Raw genomic sequence first — 26967 nt, 5'->3', positions numbered from 1 at the left:
GTTTATTTGGCTTACAACTTACATGTAGTCCATCACTGAGGGAAATCAAGGCAGGAACCTGGAGGCAGGAACTGAAGCAGAGACAATGGAGGAATGCTGCTTACTGGCTTGGTCCCCAAGGATTGCTCAGCTACCCTTCTTGTATAGCTCAGGACCACCTCACAAGGGTAATGCTGCCCACAGTAGACTGGGCCTTCCCTTGTCAATCATTTGTGAAGAAAATGCCCCCACAGACAGGCCCACATGCCAGTCTGATGGGGGTAATTCCTCAGTTGAGGGTCCCTCTTCCCAGGTGACTCTAGTTTGTGTCAAGGTGACAAAGCTCCCCAGCACAATGTGGGAACACAGAAGTCTGTGCTGATCTCAGTCAAGCATATCCTTCCTTGGAACTTCAAAGGCCTCAGAGATTAGGAAGTAGGGGGAGGGAACACACCAGACAACTTGCCAAGTTCTCAGGCATGCAACAATATAGAATTCTCTGTATCTATTTTTTAATAAGTACTTCTTTTATTTTTGAGATTATAATATAATTGTGTCATTTCCCCTTTATATCTTTTTAAGGCATTATTTTTCTCTTCCTCTTTCACTTCCTGCTTTTTTCTTTCCTTCCAGTTTCCCCAAGGAAAAACGACATATAAGAGTATACATTTGAAAACAGAGTCTTCTGACAATAATGTTTAAGTAAGTGCTATATGTAATAGTGTAATAAAGTCTCTTTTGTTTTGACCTAACTACAGATAAGAAAAACATCCCACACATTGAAAGCATTTTCATCTGCTCAGAGTTCTAGGAAAGCTATTTATCCAAATAGCTCATCTTTCAAGCCATCACAGAGTTATGGTCTTAGAGCAGAACGCAGAGCATCTGGGAGAGTGACTGCTCACCACACCCCAGGATTCCCCTGGGGAAGGGCAGAGCTTCCGGTGGCTGCTTGCCCTCTGCAGCTGCTGGCCCCATGGGCCTCCCCATGGGATTCTGGAACTGTTTGGCTTTGCTCTCTAGCCCCTTCTCCACCGAGGATGAACTAATACAAACCAAAGATGCCTACAGCTTGAACCTGCATGCTTCACATGTGGGAGCAGAAACTCAGAGGCCAGAGAAGTATTTCTGAAAGCACATAGAGATGACATCCTGTGGAAAGACAAGTGACATGGACCAAAAGGAACAGTTTCCCGTGGCTTCCATGTCTAGGAGATAAACTCTGCGCACTAAGAAGAAAGGAATACAAGGCATGCTGAACATTCCTTGCTCAGCTGACCTGACTCTCTATAGAAAGGCCAGTACAGGAAAGATTCTTTTAGACCAGCTTGGGTTTCTGTGATTTATCCTTCTTTAAATAATTACTTATAGACCAGGGACTCTCAGCAAAACCAAACTGAATTTATAATACACAGCCGGAGACTAATTAACTCTGTTTGAACAACTGATACAAAAAAGTCATAGAATCTTATTGAAATTATGGAAATATCTATTCTTTGTTTCTATAGTCCTAGCTGATGAGTCATAGGGTGATACCCTGGGATCTTCAATTCTTCTGCCAGAGCCTGTAATAAAGAGCAAAGATGTTAAAAGTCAAACGCCTAGAGAATTCTAGCACAGGTGCTCCCTGGATGCCCTGCTTCTGAAGGGATGAGGCTAACATGTAGTCTTTGTGTGATCTGAGTGGTCTTCAGGGACGCCTGTCTTTGGGTATGTTCACTCCATGATTTCCAATGTGTAGATTCTACTGGTTAACTAAAATACATGCTGATTTCCCAGTTCATGTAACAGAAATAAAGCGAGCTGCCCCAGGTTAGGAGTTGTCCAGGTTAATGGTTCCGTGCTTTAATATTAAGCAGGAGAGCTGATCATTGACCTTGAATAAGGAAGCGTGCAGGACAGTGAGCACACTTCGGGAAGAAAGAAGCCCCGTTATGTTAGCTGAGCGGGAAGGCTGCCCAGAACTTGTCCCCTGCCATAAGATAACTTTGGGAATTAGGGATTTATGGTGCTTATCCCTCTGGATGAGGCTTGGCAGGGTTCCCTGGGTCTGCAGAAATAAACTGCCGGGAGGGAAAGAAAGCAAAGCCTGGGGTAGCTGGATGGCAGCTCTCCTGTCCCTGAGCCACGTGAATGTCGAGCGCTGGAGTCTACCCAGGTGCTAGCCTGGGCAGAGTTTCTGCATAAGGACAGCGCAGCTGGCCCGCGGTGCGTCCTGATGGCCAGCTTCACGCTGGGAGTAGAAGTGAGACATGGGTGGCTTGGAGGGGCCATCCTCTCAGTCTCCTGCAGAGAGACATGGGTGGCTTGGAGGGGCCATCCTCTCAGTCTCCTGCAGAGAGACATGGGTGGCTTGGAGGGGCCATCCTCTCAGTCTCCTGCAGAGAGACATGGGTGGCTTGGAGGGGCCATCCTCTCAGTCTCCTGCAGAGAGACATGGGTGGCTTGGAGGGGCCATCCTCTCAGTCTCCTGCAGAGAGACATGGGTGGCTTGGAGGGGCCATCCTCTCAGTCTCCTGCAGAGAGACATGGGTGGCTTGGAGGGGCCATCCTCTCAGTCTCCTGCAGAGTGCTCCTTGGTCCCTCACCTCTTTTTAAAAAAAAAAAACATTTCTCATAATCTAAATCATTTATTTATTTATTTTTTAAAGATTTATTTATTTATTATGTATACAGAAGAGGGCGCCAGATCTCATTGCAGATGGTTGTGAGCCACCATGTGGGTGCTGGGAATTGAACTCGGGACCTCTGGAAGAGCAGTCAGTGCTCTTAACCTCTGAGTCATCTCTCCAGCCCTGGTCCCTCACCTCTTAAGGTGCCTGTATCCACCAGATTTGAAAGGAAGACAGAATGGGTTTGATAACAGCCACAGAGATGATGGGCAGATTTAGAAATGATTTAAGATTACAGATATTCCTCCAAATCAACACCCAGCTGCATGAAGGCAAGGGAGAGGGATCTGAAGCAATGTCAACACTTCTTCAAGGGTGAGTCCATCAGAACACACCTTCATCCAAAGCCAAAATGAGCAAGACTCATTGCAGTGCAGGGAGACCACTTTTAGGAGCTGCTGTGAAAGGGGGTGCCTGGATCAGGAGGAGGGTTTTCTTTCTTTCTTTCTTTTTTTATTTAAAAGGATTTTTTCCATTTTACATACCAACCACAGTTCCCCCTCCCTCCCCTCCTCCCACTCACCCCCCACCTTACTCCCACTCCAGCCCTCATTCACTCCTCAGAAAGGGTAAGGCCTCCCATGGGGAGTCAACAAAGTCTGGCATATCAAGTTGAGGCAGGACCAAGCCCCTCCCCTCTGTATCGAGGCTGAGCAGGGTATCCCTCCATGGGAAATGGGCTCCAAAAACCAGTTCTTGTACTGGGATAGATTCTGGTCCCACTGCCAGGGGCCCCTCATACTGCCCAAGCCACACAACTGTCACCCACATTCAGAGGGCCTAGTTCAGTCCCATGCAGGTTCCCCAGCATCAGTCCAGAGTCAGTGAGCTCCAGCTAGTTTGGGTCAGCTGACTCTGTGTGTTTCCATCATGATCTTGACCCCTTTGCTCAGATAGTCAGGAGAAGGGTTTTCTTGTTATGGAAAATGAAGCAGTTTTTAAAGTTGGCCTAGATAATCTCTTCATCATTCCCAAATACCACGTGGAACGTCCTAGCCTGCTCTTTGATGCCCTGTTGTCCTTTAAAACAAGAGAAAAATCTATTGCAAATATATCGTCCATGACCTCATTTTCTAGCATTTTAATAGAACATATATATATATAACTTACTGATGTTGTCCTCCATGTCTTCCTCCCTCCCTTCACTTATTCCTCCCTCCTCCTCCTCTCCTCCCGTCTCTTTCTCCCTCTCCCTTTCCTCCCCCTCCTTGTTTTCTTTTCACCATTTTTATTTCTCCTCCTTACTTTCCTCTCTCTTACTTTCCTGTCTTCTTCCTCACACCCCTCTTCCACACTAAAAGAGACCTAGTAGGTCAGAATAGCCTGGATTTCATGGTCTTCATTCAAGAGCACGTCGTCCATGTGTGTCCTGTGCGCGTGTGTGCATGCAACTGCCCATGCCTGTGAAGGCTAGAGGTCAAGCTAGGCTTTTAGCAACAGAGTCTTGCACTGGCCTGGAGCTCTCCAAGTAGGTTAGGAAGGCTGCCTGTCAGCTCAGGACCCTCCTTTCTCCACCTCTCAATTGCTGGGGTTACAGGTGCATGCCACTCTGCATGGCTTGGTTTGGGGGTATGGAAGTCAAGTCCTCAATAAAGTCCTTACACAGTAAGCACTTTATATTGACTGAGCCAGTTACTTTGTCTTCCAGAGCATATCTTTAGAAACTAGAAGAAGCCGGGCGGTGGTGGCGCACGCCTTTAATCCCAGCACTCGGGAGGCAGAGCCAGGCGGATCTCTGTGAGTTCGAGGCCAGCCTGGGCTACCAAGTGAGTTCCAGGAAAGGCGCAAAGCTACACAGAGAAACCCTGTCTCGAAAAACCAAAAAAAAAAAAAAAGAAAAAAAAAAGAAACTAGAAGAAAAGTCAAGTTCAGACTCCTGAGTATGAGTTGCTGCTGTGACCCCAGCTCTTCTTCCAGATGCAGAAACATCAGCTGATGGCTACTTTCCTTAGTACACCTGAGCTATGAAGACAATTTTTACATTGTCAACAGTGAGTAGAGGCTATGTCGGCCCCTTCAAAACATTGTGCATGTTACTGAAGGAAACAGCCATTGCATGTCTTCTGAATGTTTAGTGTAGCAATTTCTATGAAGATCTCTGCTGTCTGGATAGCATCATTTTTATGGGGCGTCATATCGGCTCACAGTGGACTGTTAAAGTACAGTCTGGTATGTTTAAGTGACATGTTTCTCCAGCTCAAGAATTATAGTAACTTAGCTTGATATGCTAACAAACACCTGTGATCTTAGCACTTGTGAGATTGGAGTGAGCTACATACCAAGACCTTCTCTCAACAAAAGAAGAGAAAAGGAGGAAGAAGAGGAAGAAGGGAGCTGACTTGAAATTACTGTGCATGGCTTCCATCTGGCCTTGAGCATTGGACTCTGGTCCCCTCATAACCATCAACTCAGCATGTGACTCCAGTGTGTTGGAGCCTATAAGCGCTCAACACTGAATATCATAGAAACTATGGACAGGCCTCAGTGTGTGAGGAAAAGGCCCATGGATATGGTGATGGCAGGATGGTGCAGCTCAAACTACCTCACTTGCAAGCAAGGAGCAATCCTAGTGTGAATGTAAGCCCTTCCCCACACAACGGGGTGATAAGGGTGGACAGATCCATGTGGGTGTCTCACCTTGAGCTCTGCACCCATTTAGGACTGCCAGGCAAAGTCTAAGGCTGCCAGTTCTACTGAATGCAACATAAGCAACAAAACATTTTCAATGCAAGACCCATGCATGTGTCTTTCTTACACTCATGTGTCTTACCTACATGCATGTGTCTTACTTACATGCATGGGTCATACTTATTCCAAAAATATACCCATTAGTCATTTGAAAATCAGACTTAAATAGTAATTCTGATTTTCTTTTCGTTCCTCAACATAGCCACCCTGTGATGTGACATACTCACCCATCATACTCAGTCACCTGGCAACTACGGTGCATTTGTCTTCACTCTTTTGTCCTACTCAGCCTAAATCTTTTTGTTGTTGGTTTGTTTTTTGTTTGTTTGGTTGGGTGGGTTTTTTTTTCTCTTTTAGGGGTCTGCCACCCAGCTCCCAAATAAATCATACATGGAGGGTTATTATTACTTATAAATGCCTGGCCTTAGTTTGGCTTGTTTCTTGTCAAGTTTTCTTAACTTTAAATTATCCTGTCTATCTTTTGTCTCTGGGCCTTTCCTGTTCTCTTACTTCTGTAAATCTTACTCTTACTCTGTGGCTTGCAGTGTAGCTGGGTGGCTGGCCCCTGATGCCCTCTTCCTTCTCTGGCTACTTCCCTCTACCTTCCAGAGTTCTCTTTCTATTAATTCTCTCTGTCTGCTAGCCCTGCCTATCCTTTCTCCTGCCTTTCTATTGGCTGTTCAGCTCTTTATTAGACCATCAGGTGTTTTAGACAGGCACAGTAACACAGCTTCACAGAGTTAAACAAATGCAACATAAACAAAAGTAACACACCTCAGCATAGTATTCTACAACATTCTTTCAAAGATATGAATGAGACTAATTTTTATTGACAACTTATTAGCTGATTCCACCCACAATTATGTTGCTTCCATACTCAGGAAAGCTGATGAAGTCTGAACATGTTTTAGTCTCAGTTTGGCAAACACAAAATGAAGCCTAGGGTCTGGAAGGATGGTTCAGTACTCACTGCTCTAGTAGAGGACCAGAGTTCAGTTCACAACATCCTTATCCAGCAGCTCACAAAGACCACTCCAAAGGATCTGGCACCTCCTTCTGTTTTCTCTGGGCATCAGCATCCACACACTGATATACACACAGAGACACTTATACACACCCAAATAATAAATGTTTTTAAAATGAAGCTCAGAAAACATCATGTACAACCTTATAGAAACCAATTAGTAAGTGTGCCTTGATTAATCAATTAATTGATTGATTGATTGATTGATTTACTGAGACAGGCTCTCCTATAGCCCAGGCTGACTCAAACTGTATCCAACGATGACACTGAATTTCCAGTCCTCCTGCTGCCACCTCAGGAGTATAGCATTCCTAGAGCACCTCACCACACTTTGTTCATGTGGCCCTGGGGTTCAAACTCAGGGTTTCATGCATGCTAGGCAAGCACTATGCCCACTGAACTACATTCCCCACCTCTGAGACCTCATTTGCAGCTGTCCACGTGCTCAAATCTCTTCTCAGTGTGTATTTTATATTGTTATTATCTTAAGTTCATAAAACCCTGAAAGATACATGAGCAACATTCTCACTCCTTTTTTTTTTTTTTTTTTTGACTTTTTATGAAAATGTGTCTTTACAGATCCTTGCCTGGAACACTGGCGAAAAGCCAGGGAGAAAATTCACCAGCCACCAACTGACTGGAATGAATTACGGATGAAGTACAACTTAGCATTACATTCTCCAGAGGTGAAACTGTATGGCTTTTTAATTAATTTTATACACATATTATAAATAATTAAATGCCGTAGTAAACAATCCAGTTTCTGAAGCATTTTCACTCTGAGTTACACAAGTGCATTCAGAGAAAAGCAGGAGCTTGGGAGGGGAATGTTTCTTAGATTATTCCATCTCCTTCAGGCTTCTGGCCAAGGCCTGCTGTAAAAAACGGAGCAGCCCCCTCCCAAGTGGCCTCCTACTCCAGATCCGCTAGACCTTGCCCCCGCACTGTGTTTTGCTTCCTTCCCTTTCCTTCCGCCCACAGGCACTTCACTTGTGGAACGGCCTTGGATGGGAGGCTGGGATGGGAACCTTGGCTGGGGAGCCCTGGCTCTTCCCAACAGGGCTCTGGCCTGCATTCGACACAGACTCCAGCAGAGGCCTCTGCCTCACAGGAAATGTCCCGTTTTCCGTGGGTCACCTTCAGAAGTGGACACAGGCGGCCTGCTAGGGACCAGGGGAACAACAAAGACGCTTGATCTTCCTCATCCCTCCATATTGTAGAATTTTCACAAATAAAGACAAAGTGATTGTTTTTGGCATGAGCAAGAAGAAAATACATCAAAGGCACAAATCCAGTCAATTCAAAGTTACTTGTGAAAATACATACATGCTCAATCACAAGTTAGGACGTCAGAACAGCTTTTTTCTTTTATTCTAAGTTATTTTAATAACTGCAGTGTTATGAAAGTCATTGATATTGGTCACAGTGTCCATTCTATGTTGTTTCTTTGGCGCCCTGTCACAGGAGCAGATGGGGTACAGTCAGTGGGGTATTCAGCTGTCTTTCTAGTCTCAATGGATACAGAGCTGAGAGGTGCCACATGGAGTCAGCATGTACCTAAAACACCCTTGCTCTGAATGGAGACGGGAGCAAGGAGAAGGTGGGGGCACCTGCGTGAGCGCTCAGAGTGTGCAGACTTAAGTCTGACAGGCCACGGACCACCTGGGATTGGCTCCCGAAGAGAAAGCTGGGTCTTGGAGAAGTGGGTGCCGTTGTACCGATTGCTTGTAGAGGATGTACGTAGGCGTTCTGGCAGCTGCTATAATACTACAAATATTGCCCCATAAACAGCAGAAATTTATTCTTCTATATTATTGGAGGTTCAAACTCTGAACATGGTTGTCACTGCATTGAGATCAAGGGGACAGCAGGGCCCCACTGCTTGCAGATCCCTTAGGAGAGGAGGATTTTTTTCCTTTTTATCCTCAGGGGTCTCTAACATTCCTTGGCATGTAGCTACATCTTTCCAATCTCCAAGGCCAGGAGGTTACAGATGCACACTGCCCCACCCCAACACACCTTCTCCTCTGCAAACATGACCTTCTGTACAGCTCTCTTGGGGACACTTGGTGTAGACTGTGTGAGTTTGCCTGGGCCGACAGAGTAAAACTCCATCCTGCCAACTGTGTGGCTTACACAGAAGCCTCCTGTGTTCCCACATTCCTGGTAGCTGGAAGTCCAAGACGGAGGCCAGTTTGTTCCCCAGGGTCTCAAAAAGCTCCTCATTGGGGTCTTGCATGTGGACAGCTGCACCCTGGTGTCTTCCTGTGTTGGCCTACTCCCCTCCTGAGAATACCAGTTAGAGTGGACCAGGCTCATCCCAGCGGCCCCTTTTTCACTGCTTTCCTGACTGGTTGCCACTCTCCTCACTCCAAATGCAGCCATACTCCGAGATGCTGGAGGGGTGGTACTTTAGCACATCCATTTGGGAGACACAAGCCAGTAAGTAGAGGCCTGGGATACTTTCTTTATATCAACATTCCCAACACACTTCCGTGTGTTCGCCATGCAAGGAACCTCAGGTCCCAAGGATTAAGGCTTATGTCTTTGAAATCCAGCGTTCAGTTACGAAGGTGGATGTAGAACTGGACCAGGCAACCACCACCCAGCATCTCTGCTCATGGTGGTAGATTCCCACCTCCAAGGGTCATTTTTACCCAGAGCAAAAGGAAATAGCATTGAAGAGAATCTGGGCTAAAACAAAAAGCTGATGGGAAGCACCAGGTATCAGGGTGAAGGAAGGAGAGCTCAAACCAAATTCCAGTTTTGAGAATGTTCTTTCTACTTTGGTGAGCACTAAGATTGGAGGCCAGGCAACAGCCAGGAGCTGAACAGGTAACACTGTTATGGTGGTCCATACACCACGTGGCCAGAGCCAGAGTGGTGGCCGAGAGAGTGGAAAGCTTGGACCGGAGACTCCAAAGAAGAAATGTCGAGACCCGAGCCTGGGTGGAGCAGAGAGGCCAAGGAGACAGGAGAAAGTCCAGTCCTTCCACATTTATAGACACTGTCCTCACCACCGCTGTGTGGACCCACATACGAGGGATTAGCTCACAGCTCTTCCGACTTGAGAAGCACACCGTAATATAATACAAGAGTCTGGTGATGATGGAAACCACACATGCCTGGGACAGTGTTACGGTCTACCTGGGAACCCACGCAAAGGCACCGGGGGGAAAAGGGGTGTGATGCCCCAGATCAGGTGACTGCAGGTGGAGTTCTGCTGCAGCAGCCCTGAACACAGATCCCAGGGCCAGTCAGAGTAAGACGGGGAAACGCAAATGAGAGAAACAGGATGGAGAACTGAGTGACAGCAACGAGGCGCATTTCAAAGTCATCAGTGTGGGTCCCTGGACCACAGTCCTGCCTGCTGCCTCAAGGGGTTGGTGTGGAGAACCTGCTGTAGGGTGGCCCACCCAGTGAACACGTGATAAAATCGGCTGCTGTCATTGTCACACTTAGCAGTAGACTTAACTAATAGAAGCTCCTGCCTTCAACATGCAAGTCTTACTTCCCAAGCTCTTAAATGAGATGTCAGTATGGATAAACCAGCAGTGGGGAGTCTGGCACTAAACATGTATCAGGAATAGGCGGTCCAAGATCACACTCTATGGAAAGCCGTCTCTAGCTCTGGGAACAAGGGCGCTGTCTGTTCTGTCTCCTAAGATTTTTCCCACCTGGGGCTTTGGCTTCTTACCCTCTAAGACTGCATTCTAGCTCGGATGGATATTGACTGCAAACCAGGCATCCTGACCCTGATGTGACAGATCCTTCCCTCATCTCCATTTCAAGTTGCCAGTGAAGTCTTTCTACTTCTGTTTCAGATGGAAGACTACTTCATACTATGATAAGGATTCCTAAAGGCATAGGACTCAAAACAGTGCACTCTGGGAATTATCAAGGGTCCCAGGAGTGTGCTGTCAACATCACCTGCGGTTCTCCAGGCTTAGGTCTGAACGCCCTGACACAGAGACCTTCAGGCAGCTCTGGAATGTGGTCGTTGGCATTTCTGGTATCCTTTAAATGTCAAGAGAGCAAAATTTCTCTTGTCTGTTGTCACTGTAGGGCTGACAATTAAAGCCGTCTGCTCTCCATTCACTCTCCAGGGGCATCTGCCATTTTTTACCAACTTCCTGCTGCTGACAGCTGAGTTCCTCTGTCTCCCGACACTGTGAGGTCACCTCCAGGCTTAGACCATTCAGTGAACAGCTGACCCCTCCCCCATCCGGCCCAGGGTGCCCTTTGCCTCAAGAGCTCCAGGCCCCTGAGCATCCACCCACCTTGAGCAGTGTTGACCAGGGCAGGGATGTGATCCCAGGGCCAGCTCATGGGTCTGGCCTCTTTAAGGATGTTTTTATATAAGAGAAAGACATAAAGAAGGGGGAAAAAGGAATACAAAGAGAAGGAAGAGGAAGAAAAGGGGAAGGAAGTGGCAGAGAGTACAAAAGGGAAGGAAGAGGAAAGGGGGAAGGGAAAGAAAGAAGAAAGGAAAGAGAGAACAAAACGGGAGAGAGGAGGGAAAGGAGGCTGGAGTGGGTAGGGATCAGGAAAAGCAAGTAGTAACGGGGACAAGGTGTTCTCTCAGCTCCGGCTAAGACTTTAGTGATCAAGTGTCTTTCAGTCACTGTATGTCTTTATCATGGGGTTTATCGTAAAAGAGCCTTGACGTTAGAAAGAGCAGAAAGTGTATGGATGCCAAGTTTACAGACACTAGAGCACACTGCAGTGAACCGGCTTAACAGTCAGCTAGCCGGGTTTGCTGGCCTGGGCGTGACTGCTCCTTACCCCTGACTCTGCAACCCCAGGATCAAGCAACTGTAAAAAGCATCCTGCTACCAAGAAGAAAACCATTTTACATTGCCGGGCAGAATTTTCTCTCTGTTCAAAACCAAGACCGCCGGGCGGTGGTGGCGCACGCCTTTAATCCCAGCACTCGGGAGGCAGAGCCAGGCGGATCTCTGTGAGTTCGAGGCCAGCCTGGGCTACCAAGTGAGTTCCAGGACAGGCGCAAAGCTACACAGAGAAACCCTGTCTCGAAAAACAAAACAAAACAAAACAAAACAAAAAAACCAAAACAAAACAAAACAAAAAAACCAAGACCAATGGATGTCAGATACTTGACAATTTCACAATGTGAAATTGAATGAACTTATAGGCCCAACTGTAAGAAAAGCAAAATTTCTAGAAATTCTTAGGAATCAAGTTCACATATTTCACTGATTCAAACACAATTTCCTATCAGATGTGCTAATGGGCTTTTTTGGTCTTATTTGTGCATTTCTAGCCAAAGTTGGTGAAAAAAGTTTAGTGAAAACCTCTTTTTGGTTTTGTGACTCACAAAATCTACAGGTGGTATTTGCATAGGGCTGACAAAATTTGGCGGACTTTTGGTGCGGCAAATTAGTCACCTGGGGCCTGACTTAGTTTGGGTCCTGACTGTAGATGGCACCTCAGCCTTCAGTGACACACTTGCAGAAGAGCTGTGTGGTCAGCCTGTGTGGTTCATGAACACAGAACTACTAAGACCAACTTTCTCTTGTTTCTGAGCCCATGAAGGTGGGTGTCAAGAGCATGGGTGTGTCCGAACGATGTGAAATCACATCCACTCTTTACACTGCAAATCCCAGCATCACTGAGGCCATGGAGCAGCTTCTGTCCCCTGGGCAGTAAGAGAAGCTCCAGGGTCCTCTGCTTTCACAGACAAGGAGCTATATATAGTCTTTGAATCTTCTCTTTGAGAAGGGAGGTCAAAGTGATTAAAATTTATTTTCTAGACCCTTCTTTAGAACTATTAAACAACTCACTATGAACCCCCCAAAAGAAAATGATATCTCTTTTTATAAATTTGATTGATTTTATTTTAAAAATTTTTTATACAATGTATTTTGATCATGCTTTCCCCTCCTCCAAGCCTCCCTACCCAACTTTATGTCCTCCCCCCATCTCTCTCTCTCTCTCTCTCACAAAACAAAAACAAAAGAATCCCCATAAAAATGAAAATCAAAAAGCAAAAGACAAAAAGTGCCAAAATGAAACAAAACATCCACAAAAAGATCAGTAGACTTCATTTTGTATTGGACAGCTATTCGTGAGCATGGGGCCTGTCCTGAAGTGTGATTGATATACCCAGTGAAACTCTATTGGAAGAAGATGGCCTTTCTTTTGTCAGCAGAAATCAATTGCAAATAGGTTGTTGGTTAGAGGTGGGACCCATGCCCACTTCCCCCTCTCAGTGCTGGGACCCCTTCTGGCTTGAACCTGCGTAGGTCTTGTGTGAGCATCTGGTAGAGAGCTCCCTTCGCTCAGCCCACATCAGAGAAGTGTGTTCTTGAAGTAGATGGGAACTAACACAGAGACCCACAACTGTGCAGAATGAGAGACTTTGGGAAACTCAGTCCTAAATAGGAAGCCTTCGTCAAACCCCTTTCTTCAAGATTCAGGGATCTATGTAGAGGAGGAGGCAGAAAGATTGTAAGAATTGTAAGTGACAAATGACTCCAAGGAAACAGTGTCTTCCAGATACCACAGGAGTAATGCATGAAAAACAATTCTTTTTTTTTTTAATTTTGATTTTCTCAAGACAGTTTCTCTGTTTAGGCCTGTCTGTCCTAGACCTTTCTCTGTAGACCAGTCTGGCCTTGGACTCACAGAGAATCCACCTGCCTCTGCCTCCCTAGTGCTGGGATTAAAGGAGTGTGCCACTACCACTAGGCAAGAAAAACAATTCTTCAGCATATCTACAGACATGCTTTCTCATAAATGGTACCTTTAAGGGGGCAGTGCTCTGACACCTCAAGGCCACTTGCCACCTCATTCCAGGAAAGTCACAAATGCAAGACGGAGGACCATGGAATTAGTCTCCAAACAGAAGAAAGGAAGAGAGAAGATGAAAAGGAGGGAGGGGAGAGGAGGGAAGGAAGGGAAGGACTCTCGTGAGGAAGCCGTAACCTGGGAGACCCATTTGCTGGAAAAGGAGAACAGGCAGTGTCCACACAAATGAGAACAAACCAAGGGAAAAAGAGGCCTTACGTGGAAAAAGACGGTCTTGAAATGAAGCCATGTGATTATCTCAGTCTCCACTAAAAGACAAAGAGAGCGAGAAGTGTACATACAGGAAACCAGGATGAGAGCCCATGTGTCTAACGGATGTAGCTCAGTATAAAATAAGAACGTGAGACTGGAGAGGTACTGAGAGCAGAAACAGGAGCCCTGAGCGGAGGTGACAGAGGATCCAAAGCAGACAGAGACAATGAGTAAAACCAAAGAGTCACAGTGGAGTCAAGATCTACGATCAGAGGTTTGGAGAAGACACCGCTGTAAATTGTTCTGCAAAACCCAAACAAAACAAAGTCCACGGCTGGGACGGAGTCCTGGCTCCTGGTACCAACATGAGTGCGTGAGTCCCCACCTCAGTGTGACTGCTCAAGTGGGGGACAAGTTCAGAGTGGTGGGAAGCCACCATAAAGACTTGCCGGGAGAAATGAGGACATTGTCTGCCACAGTAATGTAAACCAGTAACACAAAGAAAATAAAGACAGAAAGTGAGAGTGGTCTCCTAGGGCAGCACAATAACTCTCTTGAGGGAAGGCTTTCACATTCCTCTCATCAGAACGAACCCCTGTATTGGTGCCATATTTACTGCCTGTGCAGAACAAAATCAGGTTTGCCACATATCCATCGGCAACAGTATAGAAAGGAAGATCCACGTAGGGACTCACAAGCCCAGAAGAGAAGGCCAAGAAAGAGTCAGTCGTGATCCTAGCCCAGCTATCAATCAGCCAATCATCTTCTTTTGACTCAATGCAAAACATTCCAATATCTGGAAGGATAGTCCTTCATCTTTTTGAACTATGTATCAACTGATAGTAATGCCTGGGAATAGTACCATGGATGAGGGGAAATCTCACCTTTGGGTGCTGAAATGGTAATCACATGATATATTTGCTCCTCCTAACTGGCCTTTGGCAAGCTAGGATGAAGAAGACTCTTAGGCAGTTAACTTCCTTAAATCACATGAATATTTATCAAAATCAGCCAAAAATACAAATTAGATATAAGAGCAAACCGTAGTGATGTTTAAGCCCCCGTATTGGCCTGGTTTTGATGTTTAAATGGAAGCACACATTATGTTTTGGAACCACAAAGCTCTCCATGGCAACAGTGCTGCTCTGCTCTGATTAGCTAGGATGGCAGCACAATTCCAGCAGCGCCTGCACAACATTGGATCAATGATTTCCCTGAGTTTGGTGGACAAAACAACACAAAGTTGGGACCTAATCTACTTACCTTAGAATATGTTTTTAAAATGAGGATCAAGCTGAGTCTGTTGACCTATACCTATTGGAAGGCTGAGCCAGGAAGACAGTGAGTTTGGAGACTGCCTGGGCTACAGGGCAAGATCCCACCGTACTTGACAAAAGCTCAGGAAGAGAGCATGCCATTGGAGACTCCAGTCTTTATTGTTGCAAATATTCATACAAAAGCAGCAGCTGCCAGCTCCACGCAGAGCACCATTTCTACACTAATTTCTTTCACTCTGTTCAAGAAGTTTCCAGAAGAAATTTTGAGTCAGAGTTTTATAAGGGTATCTGAATCTCTTCACACCTTTTATGGGTTTGAAGTTCATAGATATCACTATTTCAGAATGGAATAAATGCTAATAGCAAAGGTAATGGCCTCATCGAAGGAGCCAGAAGCAGTGATGTTCACACTGTTTGTCTTATACTTTTTTGCTTTCAAGTTTGCCTGCCTGGATTTTTCTTTTACTCCCCTGGGCAGCATTGTAGAAAACCTCGTGGCTTACCCAGTCAGTTTCAAATATTGGCAAAGCCTGAGGTTCGTATATTAAAAATTCCAAGCTGATACAAATCAAAACATCTATGATTCTGCAGAATGTGAGTCTGCCAAGCCAACAGCTCCAGGGGAAACTGGGGGGGGGGGGGGGCGGGGACAGCCTATGTGTGCTTTGGCCTCTGTCCTCTGAAATAAGCAACTATAGGAGACTGCCCAGTTTGTAAGTGCTTGTGTTGGGGAATAACTGGAAAGATTGTGAATTCAGGAGACTATGTACTTCTAAGCTAAAAGTGTGAGAAACATTTGAAGGGTCTGTTAGCAACAATAAACAGTGGAAACAAGAGGACTTCTCTTACATCTTTGGTGGATGTAATACATGAAAGAATAGAAAATTTAGAAAAAAAAAGAATAATAAAAAAGTACTTCTTAGTGGAATCCGGGGATACAAGAAAAGACAAGGTAAAGGATGTCTCCTCCTCCTCTTCCTCATCCACTTGCTCTTTCTTCTCTTCGTCCTCTTCCTGATCCCTTCCTCTTGCAACTCCTCCATACCCTTCCTTCCTCTCCATCCTCTTCCCACTCCTTTGCCTCCTGCTCTTCCTACATTCTTCTGGTGGGCAGGCTCAAGCAACTGTCCCTGAACTGAAAGAGAAAAAGGGTTTGGAGGCCTCTCTCCACACACCATCTTTCTAGGGGAGCTCCATTGCCATTGCACAGCTCCTGCATCAACTCAACCTGAGGCAGTCTAGACTGTCACATCAGACACGCTCAACAAAAGCAGTCCACATGCCCAGTCACACCACAAAAACACACACAGTATGAAAGGCCAAGATAATACCTCCCAAACCCACTAGTCCCATAGAAATGTTCTCAAATAAGAATTACCTATATGAGCCTCAGAATACAGAATTTAAAAGAATAATCTTAAGCGTGATCAATGGATTCAAGTATTTCAAGGAAGACCCAATCAAACACCCAATAAACTTGAAAACTAACAATAAACATCTGAGTGATGTCTAAGAAAACACAAATGTACAGCTGAATAAAATAATGAAAATAATTCAGGATGTAACTCTGAATTCAGTAAAGAGAGAGAAATAACGAAGAGGACTCAGCTGATATGAAAGTGGGATTGAAAAACTCAACAACCCAATTAGAAAGGTTAGGGGAAAGCCTTCTAAGAAGATGAGTCAAGTAGAAGACAAAATATCAGGACTTGAAGATAAAGTAGAGGAAATAGACCACATATACAAAGAATATGAGAAAAAATGAAACTATGTCAAAAGAACATGCACTTTGAGATACCATAAATAGATCAAATCTTCTGATTATAGGCATAGTAGAAGGAGAAGATTCCAGATATTCAACAGGTTCATAGAAGAAAATATCTCCACATTAAAGAAAGACACACCCATACAGACAGAAAAAGCATGCAGAACATTAAGTAGACAGGAACAGAAAAATGCTTCTCATTGCAAGTTTATCATTAAAGACTAAACATACAGAATAAGGAAAGAGTTCTCAAAGTTACAAGAGAAAACAAGGTAAGTCGTGTATAAAGGAAAACCTATCAGAATAACAGCTGATTGCTCAATGGTGAACTTAAATGCCAGAAAATTCCAGAACAGTGTGCCTTGAATTCTAAAAGACACAACTGCCAACCGAGACTCACAGCACACAGATGAGGAGAAGGAAACTTTACATGATCTAAACAAATGGAAATAATTAATGTCCACCAAAACAGACCTACAAAGAATGCTGGAAGCAGTATTTTAGACTGAAGAAGGAAATATGATAGGCAGAAAACAATTGAAAGAAAACAAACTAAATCATGATTGGAGAAACACAAAGTTGGACTAAAAACACACAGAGAAAGAAAAAGGCAGCAACCAATACATAATAACTTTAAATATTTATTGGTGAAATTGTTAAGGCCACTCCACGTAGTTAAAAGGGAGGTTTATTAGTGGCGTAACTTACAAATAAAGGGATAGGTAGGTTGCAGGGTCTGGGGAAGACTAGCGCAGTCCAGCGGTGTTCTCTGGAGAACTCTGCTTGGTCTACCTCTAGCATTCAGGGTCCAGGAACTAAGAGAGTAAGAGAGTGCATCGCATCCAGATCTCGGGTCTTCAGGGCCCTCTCTTGGCCCCGCCCTGTAGGCGTGACAGTTACTGAAGCCTCAATGGGGGTTGGAACTTCCAGATCAAAGTTGGAATGGCTACCCACTACAAATATTAATGGCCTCAATTCTCCAATCAAAACACAGAGGTTAGTTGACTGGATGAAGAAACAATGTCTTTAATCCCATTACTCAGAAGGCAGAGGCAGGTGGATCTCTGTTTGAGGCCAGCCTGGTCTACAGAGTGAGTTCCAGGACAGCCAGAACACAGAGAAAACCTGTCTGGACAGAAAAAAAAAATGAAGGAAAGAAGGAAAAAGAAAAGGAAACAAAATCCATTCTCTGGGAACACACCCACTGAGCAGGCCAGGGAAGCAGGTAAGCTAACTGAAGACCTCCACTGCTCCCTCCTCTCCTCCAAGCCCAATCCCTCAGTCTCTCCCCTAGCTCTGTAGGAGAACACTGATGAAGCCTTCCTTACCTTGCTGTCCACATCTCCCGTGGATCCGCAGACTTCTTCCCTCCTAACCTCTCTCCCTCCATTCCTCCCCCAAAATCCAGCAGGTACTTCCTGCCAACTCACAGGCCACTCCTACCAGGGAAGGAAGTAGGCTGTCTGTAGCTCTTCCCCTCTCCTGTTCCTCCCAATCCAACCCCCAGTCTCATGCCCAGTGCTATCACAGACCTCCTTCTGAAGTAGTCTCTCTTCATTGGCTTCACCTATTCCAAGGAGATGAAATAGACAGACCCTGGTGGAGCACTCTGATCTCCTCCCTCCTGTGAACCCATTCAGACCCCTAGCCTGTCCCCATTCCTAAGTGTTAGCTCCCAATACCCAGAAATATATTTTATGTGAAACCTCCAATGACCAGACCCATTTTGAGAACTGAAATGTCATCTTGGTGGAGTTTTCATGTCAGGCAACACACAGCCATCACACTCTTCCAAAATCCAGAGAGGAAACAAAAACCAAAGAATAAAATAAAACCCACCCAACAAAGACAAAACCAAATATCAACACCTGGACCTATAATCATCCCAATCACAGATGGCAAGATTCCAATGCAAAATCATGATCAATGACATCCAGGGAAATATGTCTCCTTTAGAGCTAAGCAACCTTAAGACAGCAGGCCCTGAATATTCCAACATAACTGAAGCACAAGAAAAAGACCTTAAAACCACATATGTGAAGATGATAGAGGTCCTTAAAGAGGAATAAGTCCCTTAAAGAAATCCAGAAAAACACAAACAGTGAAAAGAAATGAATAAAAATGTTCAATATCTAAAAATGGAAATAGAATCAATAAAGAAAACCCAAGCTGAGGGAAATCTGGAAATAAAGAATTTAGAGAATCAAACAGGATCTACAGAGACAAGCTTCACCAACAGAATACAAGAGATGTTGAAGATAGAATAAATGAAATGGATATATTGCTCAAAGAAAAGGTTAAATCTAAAGAACTCCTGACACAAAACATCCAGGAAATCTGGGACACTATGAAAAGATCAAATCTAAGAATAATAGGAATAGAGGAAGGAGAAGAAACCCAGTTCAAAGTCCCAGAAAATATTTTCAACAAAATCATAAGAAAAATTTACTAACCTAAAGAAGAAGATGCCTATAAAGACACAAGAAGAATACTGAACATTAAATACAATGGATCAGAAAAAAAGTCCCTTCTGTACATAATAATCAAAATATTAAACATACAGAACAAGAAATAATATTAAAAGCATCAAGAGGAAAAGGACAAATGATATACAAAGGCAGACCTGTTAGAATTACACCTGATTTCTCAATAGAGACTCTAAAAGCCAGAAGATCCTGGACAGATGTGATGAAGTCTCCAAGAGACTACAGATGCCAGCCCAGAAGACTATACCCAGTAAAACTTTCAACAACCATAGATAGAGAAAATAAAATATTGCACAATAAATCCAAAATTAAATAATACTTGTCTACAATTCTAGCCCTATAGAAGGTGCTAGAAGAAAACTCAAACCTAAGGAGGTTAACTACAACCATCAAAACACAGAGAATAAATATTTTCAGACCAACAAAATCAAAAGGGAAACACACACACACACACACACACACACACACACACACACACACACAGAGCACCACCACCACCACCACCACCAATAACAACAACAACAGGAATAACAGGAATCTGTGGTAGTATTGTGTTCCACAAAATATTGTGCACCCTAATAAACTTATCAGGGGTCAGAGAACAGAACAGTCACTAGATATAGAGGCCAGAAAATGGTGACACGCCTTTGATCCTAGCATTCCAGAGGCAGAAATCCGTCTGGATCTCTGTGAGTTCAAGGCCACAATGGAAACAGCCAGGCATGGTGACACATGCCTTTAATCCCAGAAAGTGAGCATTTAATCCCAGGAAGTGAGGGCAGAAAGCAGAAAGGTATATAAGGCGTGAAAACCAGGAACTAGGCTGGTTAAGCACTCAGGCTTTCGAGAAGCAGTTCAGCTGAGATTCATTTGGATAAGGACTCAGAGGCTTCCAGTCTGAGGAAACAGGATCAGCTGAGGAACTGGCGAGGTGAGGTAGCTGTGGCTTGTTCTGTTTCTCTGATCTTCCATCATTCACCCCAATAACTGGCCTCAGGTTTGATTTTATTAATAAGACCTGTTAAGATTCACGCTACAGGAATCAACAATCATTGGTCATTATTAGCTCTCAATATCAATGGTTTCAATTCCCCAATACAATGACACAGACTTACAGAATGGATGTGAAAACAGGATCCATCCTTCTGCATCCAAAAATACACCTCAAAATCAAGGATAGATATTACCTCAGGATAAAAGTTTGTAAAAATATATTCCAAACAAATGGACATAAGAAGCAAGCTAGTGTAGCCATTTTAATATCTAACAAAATAGACTTCAAATCAAAACTAATCAAAAGAGATGTAGAAAGACACCACTTATTCATCAAAGGAAAAATCCACCAAGACCACATTGCAATTCTTTACATCTATGTCCCAAACACAAGGACACCCGCTTTTATAAAAGAAACACTACTACAGCTTAAATCACATACTGACCCTCACACCCTGACAGTGGGAGACTTCAATACCCCATTCTCCCCAATGGACAGGTCATCCAGACAAAAACTAAACAGAGAGATATTGGAGCTAACAGACATTATGACCCAAATGGACCTAACAAATATTTACAGAACATTTCATCCCACACAACAGACTATACTTTCTTCTCTGAGCCACATGAAATTTTCTCCATAATTGACCACATGCTACATAGTCTCTACGTATTCAAGGAAATTGATATAACTCCCTGCATCTGATCAGACCATTATAGAATAAAGCTGGACATCAACAAAAAGAGAAACAGCAGAAAGCTTACAAGCTCATGGACACTGAACAACTCTACTGAATGAAAAATAGAGACGACAGAAATAAGAAATAAATGAAAGACTTTCTAGAATTGAATGAATATGACTAGGCAACATACCCAAACTTATAGGACACAATGAAAGCAGTTCTCAGAGGCAAGTTTATTGCATGAAGTACCTACATAGAAAAAAAAAGGAGAGCTCTCATACTAGCAGTTTAACAGCTCATCTGAAAGCTCTAGAACAAAAAGAAGAAATCATACCCCAAAGGAGTAAACATCAAGAAATAATCAAAGTCAGGGCTGAAATCAATAAAATAGAAACAAAGAGAACAGTCAAAGAAGCAATGAAATCAAGAGTTGATTCTTTGAGGAAATCATTAAAATTGATAAATCCTTATCCAAATTCACTAAAAGCAGAGGGAGAATATACAAATTAACAAAATCAGAAATGAAAAGAGACACCAAGGAAATCCAGAGAACCATGAGGACATGCTTTAAAAATCTGTACTCTAACAAATTGGAAAATGTAAAAAAAAAAAATGGATAATTTCCTCAACAGATACCTTTTTCCAAAGTTAAATCAATATCAGACAAGCAACTTAAACAGACCTACAACTCCTAGTGACATAGACATGTTTATGAAAGTCTCCCAACAAAAAGAAGCCCAAGGGCTAGATGGTTTCAGCACAGAATTCTACCAGACTTTCAAAAGAGAGTTAACATCAATACTCCTTAAATTATTCCACAAAATAGAAACAGAAGGAACTTTGCCCAATTCATTTTATGAAGCTACAGTAGCCCTGATATCCAAACCACATAAAGACCCAGCAGAGAAAGAGAATTACAGACCAATTTCCCTTATGAACATAAATGCAAAAATACTTGCAAATAGAATCCAAGAACACATCATAAAGATCACCCACCATGATTGAGTAGCCTTCATCCCAGAGATGCAGGGATGGTTCAACATACACACATGAAAATCAGCCAGTGTAATCCACTATATAAGCAAACTGAAAGGAAAAACAAAAAACAAAAAAAAAACCCACATGATCATCTCATGAGATTCAGAAAAGGCTTTGATAAACTCCAGTACCCCTTCTTGATAAAATTCATGGAGAGATTAGGAATATAAGGTACATACCTAAGTGAAGGGATGGGAGGCGAAAAAAAGGTCTCCTAGCTAATGGGGCCAGGAAGCAAACAGGAGTCACCACCCTATAATCTGACAAATAAGACTTCAAAGTAAAACTAACCAGAAGATATAAAAAGGAACATTCCATTCTAAACAAGGGAACAATTAACCAAGACATTGCTATCCTAAACACACATGCACCAAATTCTGGTGCGCCCAATTCATTAAAAAAAAAAAAAAAAAAAAAAAAAAAAAAAAAAAAAAAAAAAAAAAAGTACTACCATATTACAGATACAGACTAACCCTGACTCAAGAAGAGCCAGTGATTTTATGGCCCTTTCTCCAACAGACAGGTCATGTAGACAAAAAATAAGCAGAGACACATCAGAATTACATGATGATATACATCAAGCAGACTTAAGAGAGATCCACAGAATATTCCCCCCAAACACCAAGGAATAAACCTTCTACAGTGGCACTCGGCAGCCTCCCTAAAGCAGACAATGTCCTGGGACAGGAAACATAGCTTGAATAATTCAGAAAAAAATGAAATAGCTGTGTGTCCTATCTGACCACAGTGTAATAAAACTTTAAATGGACAGCAAGCACATCTCTATTAAGTATACAGACCCATGGAGATTAAACAACTCTCTCCCAAATGATGAGTATGTCACCGAAGGAATCAAGAAAGAAATTTTAAAGTTCTGAGACTTAAATGAAAATGAAAACTCCACAACAAACCCCGAGACACATCACAAGCCGTCCTGTGAAGGAAATAAACAGCTCTAAGCCCACATGAGAAAAAAATCAGAAAGAACACATGTGAATAAGTTAATGATGCCACTCAAGAATTTGGAAAAACAAGAACAGACCGCATCCAAATCTAGGAAAGGACAAGAAGTGATTTTTTAAAAATAGCAAAAATAATTAAAATGAAACAGAAAGAAAATATGAAGAATCAAAAATCCAAGAGCTGGTTCTCTGAGAAGATAAGCGGTGCTGAAAGACTCTTGGCCCAATTAACCAAAAGAAAGAAAGAGAGGATCCACATTAACAGAATCATAAATGAAGAGGGAAACATCACAACAAACACAGAAGAAATTCAGAATATTATAAGGAAATACTTTTAAGGCCTGTACTCTTATTCAATTATAAAATCTAAAAGAAATGGATAAATTCCAGAATCATACATACCACTGAAGTTAGACCAAGATGAGATCAACAGCATAAATGACCCATAATAAATCAAAAAAATAACAAAAATCTTTTGGCTAAAAATAATCCCAGGTTAAGATGGATTGACAACAGAATTCTACAAGAATCTCCATGATCTATAGCCAATCCTTCTTAAATTATTCATAAAAATAGAAACAGGAGGAATTCTTCCAAACTTCTTCTATGAGACCAGTATCACTCTAATACCAAACCCAGGTAAAGATAGAAGGAGGAGGAGGAGGAGGAGGAGGAGGAGGAGGAAGGGAGGGAGGGAGGGAGGGAGGGAGGGAGGGAGGAAGGAAGGAAGGAAGGAAGGAAGGAAGGAAGGAAGGAAGGAAAGAAGGAAGGAAAAAAAGAAGGAAGGAAAAAAGGAAGGAAGGAAAAAAGGAAGGAAAGAAGGAAAGAAAAAGAAAGACAAGCAGAAAGAGGTAGAAGGAAGGAAAAAGAAAAGTACAGGCCAGTATTTCTGATGGACATAGATACAAAAATCTTTAATAAAATACTTGCAAACTGAATACAGGCATATATCAAAAGAATCATCTACTATGATCAAGTTGGCTTCATCCCAAAGATGCTGGGATAGCCCAACCTGTGTAAGCCAATAAATGTAATAAATCATATAAATGGACTTATAGACAAAAACCACATAATCATCTCAATAGATGTAGAAAAGACCTTTGACAAAATCCAATATGCCTTCATCATAAAAGTCGTAGCGAGTGAAGGACTAGAGGGAGTGTGTCACAACACAGTAAAGGCTGCATCCGACAAAGCCACAGCCAACACCATCCTACATGGAGAAGCGTGTGTACCAAGAACTCAGCCTGAAACACCTGGGCTCAGACCGGAGACTGGAGCATGTTCTGAAGATTGATGCCATGACAGTCCCTACAAAGTTTACTGCTCCTACAAAGAGAAAATGGTTCGGTGACAGAAAACAAAGACAGCTCCTGCCACTATTTCTTAGAGTGTAAGCATTAAATTAGTAACTCTTTGCATTGGATCTTTAGACAAACAAGCAAACCCATCTCATTAGTATGCAAATGTACTTTAGTTGCCAGAAAAATAATGGCAAAATTAGCAAAGAACTGTTTTAAAAAAATAAGCCTCCTTATGAGTTATGCTTAGTAATGTTTGGTTTATATACCTGCTTTGTTATAGACCTGTGCAAAGTTTCCCTGGGTGAAAGAGGCCCTGAGTGCAGAACGTTGAAAAGACTTGGTGTAAATTCACACTCCACAGATGCCCTGGACAGCTATGTGGTTTTCCATTTCCACATCAGTTCTGAGAGCTGCAGCCGTTGTTTTTCTCTGTTTTATCAATTAATAAGAAAACTGAGGATTAGATAATAAGCTAAGTGGTACTGGTAAGTCGCAGATGAGCAGGCCCGTGCTGCATGCCTACCCATGATGCAGGGTGTGGGAAAAGCTGAGCATGTCCACAGACACATGGCTGCTTTTGTTGTCTGGGTAGGAATTCTAGAAGACACAGCCTTTCCCCAGATGCTCATAAGACAAAGACTGCAGTTTGCTTGGTCAAATATTTATAAATAAACTTCATTTGTTCTTTGAGACAGAGCCTCAGGAGTGGCTATGGACCTGAAGGTAACTTTGAACTTTTAACCCTCCTGCGGCCATCTTGCAAGCACTGGGATTACAGCATTCAGTTGCATAAGACCCGAGTTAAATTATGCTAGAGGATCAACCTCTGCTCCATGCTTGCTAGACAAGTACTCTACCAACAGAGTTCCATCCCCAGTCCTATTAAAAACCTATCCCACTACTCTCTAAAATTTCCTAAAACTCACCATATTTCTACTTGGACATGTCTAAACCTCCTCTTCTAACAACAAACTCTACATCTTCTGTTATAGTCACCTTCATTAACAGTTTTAAGTCATCTGTGACTTGAAGACATAGTCTGCTGTGTGGCTTTCAACACAACCACAAGCACACTAGAAGACAGAATGAAGCAATCCAGTGCTCATGCCTTGCTTGTACTAGCCTGAGACTGGCAGGGGACACCATGCAGTGGACGGACCGTTTGAACACAGGGTCACATATCCCAGATGAGATGGGATTGTCTGAAATGCTAATCTATTTTTGGCAACGTTCCAAACAATGCAAAGTATAATCATCTCTCAATTTGCATGCCTGTTCTGTTTCTGGAACACACAGAGCATACAAAAACCATGCAAGAATGTTGAGATTATTGTTACACCGTGGTTAGATATTGGATAATTGTAAACAGGTTTTCACGTACACTGATGTACATGAAAGACATTTAAAAAATCACAAGAGGTGTGGGACAGCACTTGGGGGCACAGAGTAACCCACATGTTATAGGACACGTCATGAGTTATATTCCTTTATAAGAATTCCCCTTCAGTCCCAAGGCAGATATGTCACATTCTAAGCCTGAAAATCCCAGGTCCAGGAGGCCAGTCTGGAGTCTATCCAATTCTTGTGTCCAGCTCCATGTCTGGGGTCTCTGTCCAAATGAGCTGTCTGTGGTTTGATGGCTTTTGGACCAACACACAGTGTATCTGTCTTCAATATACCCAATACGAAACATTGGATAAACAACAAAGTAACAGTGTGGGGATGGCTCTGTGACTAGAGTGTTTGTGGCCAAGCCAACTAGGGATCTGTGTTCATATCAGAACCCATGTAAAAAAAAACTGGTCAGGATAGCAATGCCTGTGAATCCAGTGCTGTGAGGACAGAGACCTCAGGGAGAAACCCTGCCTCAAAATGTAAGGTGGAGAGTGACCAAGGAAGACATCCAATATCAACCTATAGATTCTACATGTATGTACACACACCTGTGCAAATACACATGAACATTCCAGTCTTGCATTTCATGGACTCTGCCCTCTCCTCTGATCCCCAAACTGGCTGCTGATTTAAGGATTACTGGGACAATACCTTTGAGTGAAAAGGTGGGCAACATGGCCAATTCCATCTCTTGTAGTAAACTGCGTCTGTCTATATTTAATTCCTAGTTTGATAGTGATGGTCTATTGCTGCTCCAATTTGGGGTTAAAAAAAACCATTGGGTTTTTCAACTTCACATGGATTCCATTTGGAGAAGCTTAGACAGGAGGCTTAGGGAAAAACAGTTCCCCTGTGCTTAAGAGGAGAGTAAGGTTGAATGAGGTCATTGGGTGGGTCCTGATCTCATGTGACCAGCATCCTAATGAGAAGGAGGGGTGCCAGGCATGATCTGTGGGTAGGAAAGACCATGTGAGGGCAGGAGGAAGGTAGCAGTCTGTAAGCCAGGGAACCTAGACATGTTGACCCCTTGATCTTGGATAGTCTACCTTCAAAACTGTAAGAAAATGAGTTTTAATTTTTAGCTACTTTGTTGCTGGTAATTTGTTATTTAAAAAATAATCTGGATTTAATAAAAGGAAATAAATGTCTTTTAAAATGAAATATATCTTTGGATCTTAAATTTTCTGACTTCCAATGTTAGATTTGTGTCTTGACACTTGTCCATATAGGGATACTTCAATGACATGAAAATACAGCTTCCCAGGCTTGGGGTTGTGTTTTGTTAAAATCACTAACCTGAATAATTGGAGTGAATATTTCACTCCAATTCTCATCATTCTAATGTCCTGGGCCACCTTCAGAAAAGGCTGTATTCCCATCTAAACTGCCATGGTAGGGGACAGCAGGGGACAGCAGCAAGAAACCTTCAGGCTGTGTGTGGCGGTTTGAGTGAGAATGACTCCAACGGGCTCATAGATTTGAATGTTTGGTTCCCAGTTGGTGGACTGTTTAGGAAGGATTAGGAGGTGTGGCCTTGTTGGAGGAGGTGTGTCACTCACTAGGCATGGGGCACTCAGGTTTCAAAAGCCCCAAGCCAAGCCCAGTTTCTCTCTCTCTCTCTCTCTCTCTCTCTCTCTCTCTCTCTCTCTCTCTCTCTCTCTCTCCCTCCCTCTCTCTC

General features: G+C 43.2%; 1 long non-coding RNA gene across 1 annotated transcript in view; it reads right to left on the bottom strand.

Moving 5' to 3' along the window:
- LOC128106355 (uncharacterized) overlaps positions 1–26967 on the bottom strand; it is a 68367-nt gene that overhangs the window by 7241 nt on the left and 34159 nt on the right. The window lies entirely within an intron of this gene.

The sequence above is a fragment of the Peromyscus californicus genome, unplaced genomic scaffold (genome assembly GCF_007827085.1).
Source record: "Peromyscus californicus insignis strain IS unplaced genomic scaffold, ASM782708v3 Scaffold_9__1_contigs__length_137607984, whole genome shotgun sequence".
Lineage (NCBI taxonomy): Eukaryota > Metazoa > Chordata > Mammalia > Rodentia > Cricetidae > Peromyscus > Peromyscus californicus.
The sequence above is the reverse complement of the archived record's forward strand: the minus strand, read 5'-3'. Positions and strand labels throughout refer to the sequence as shown.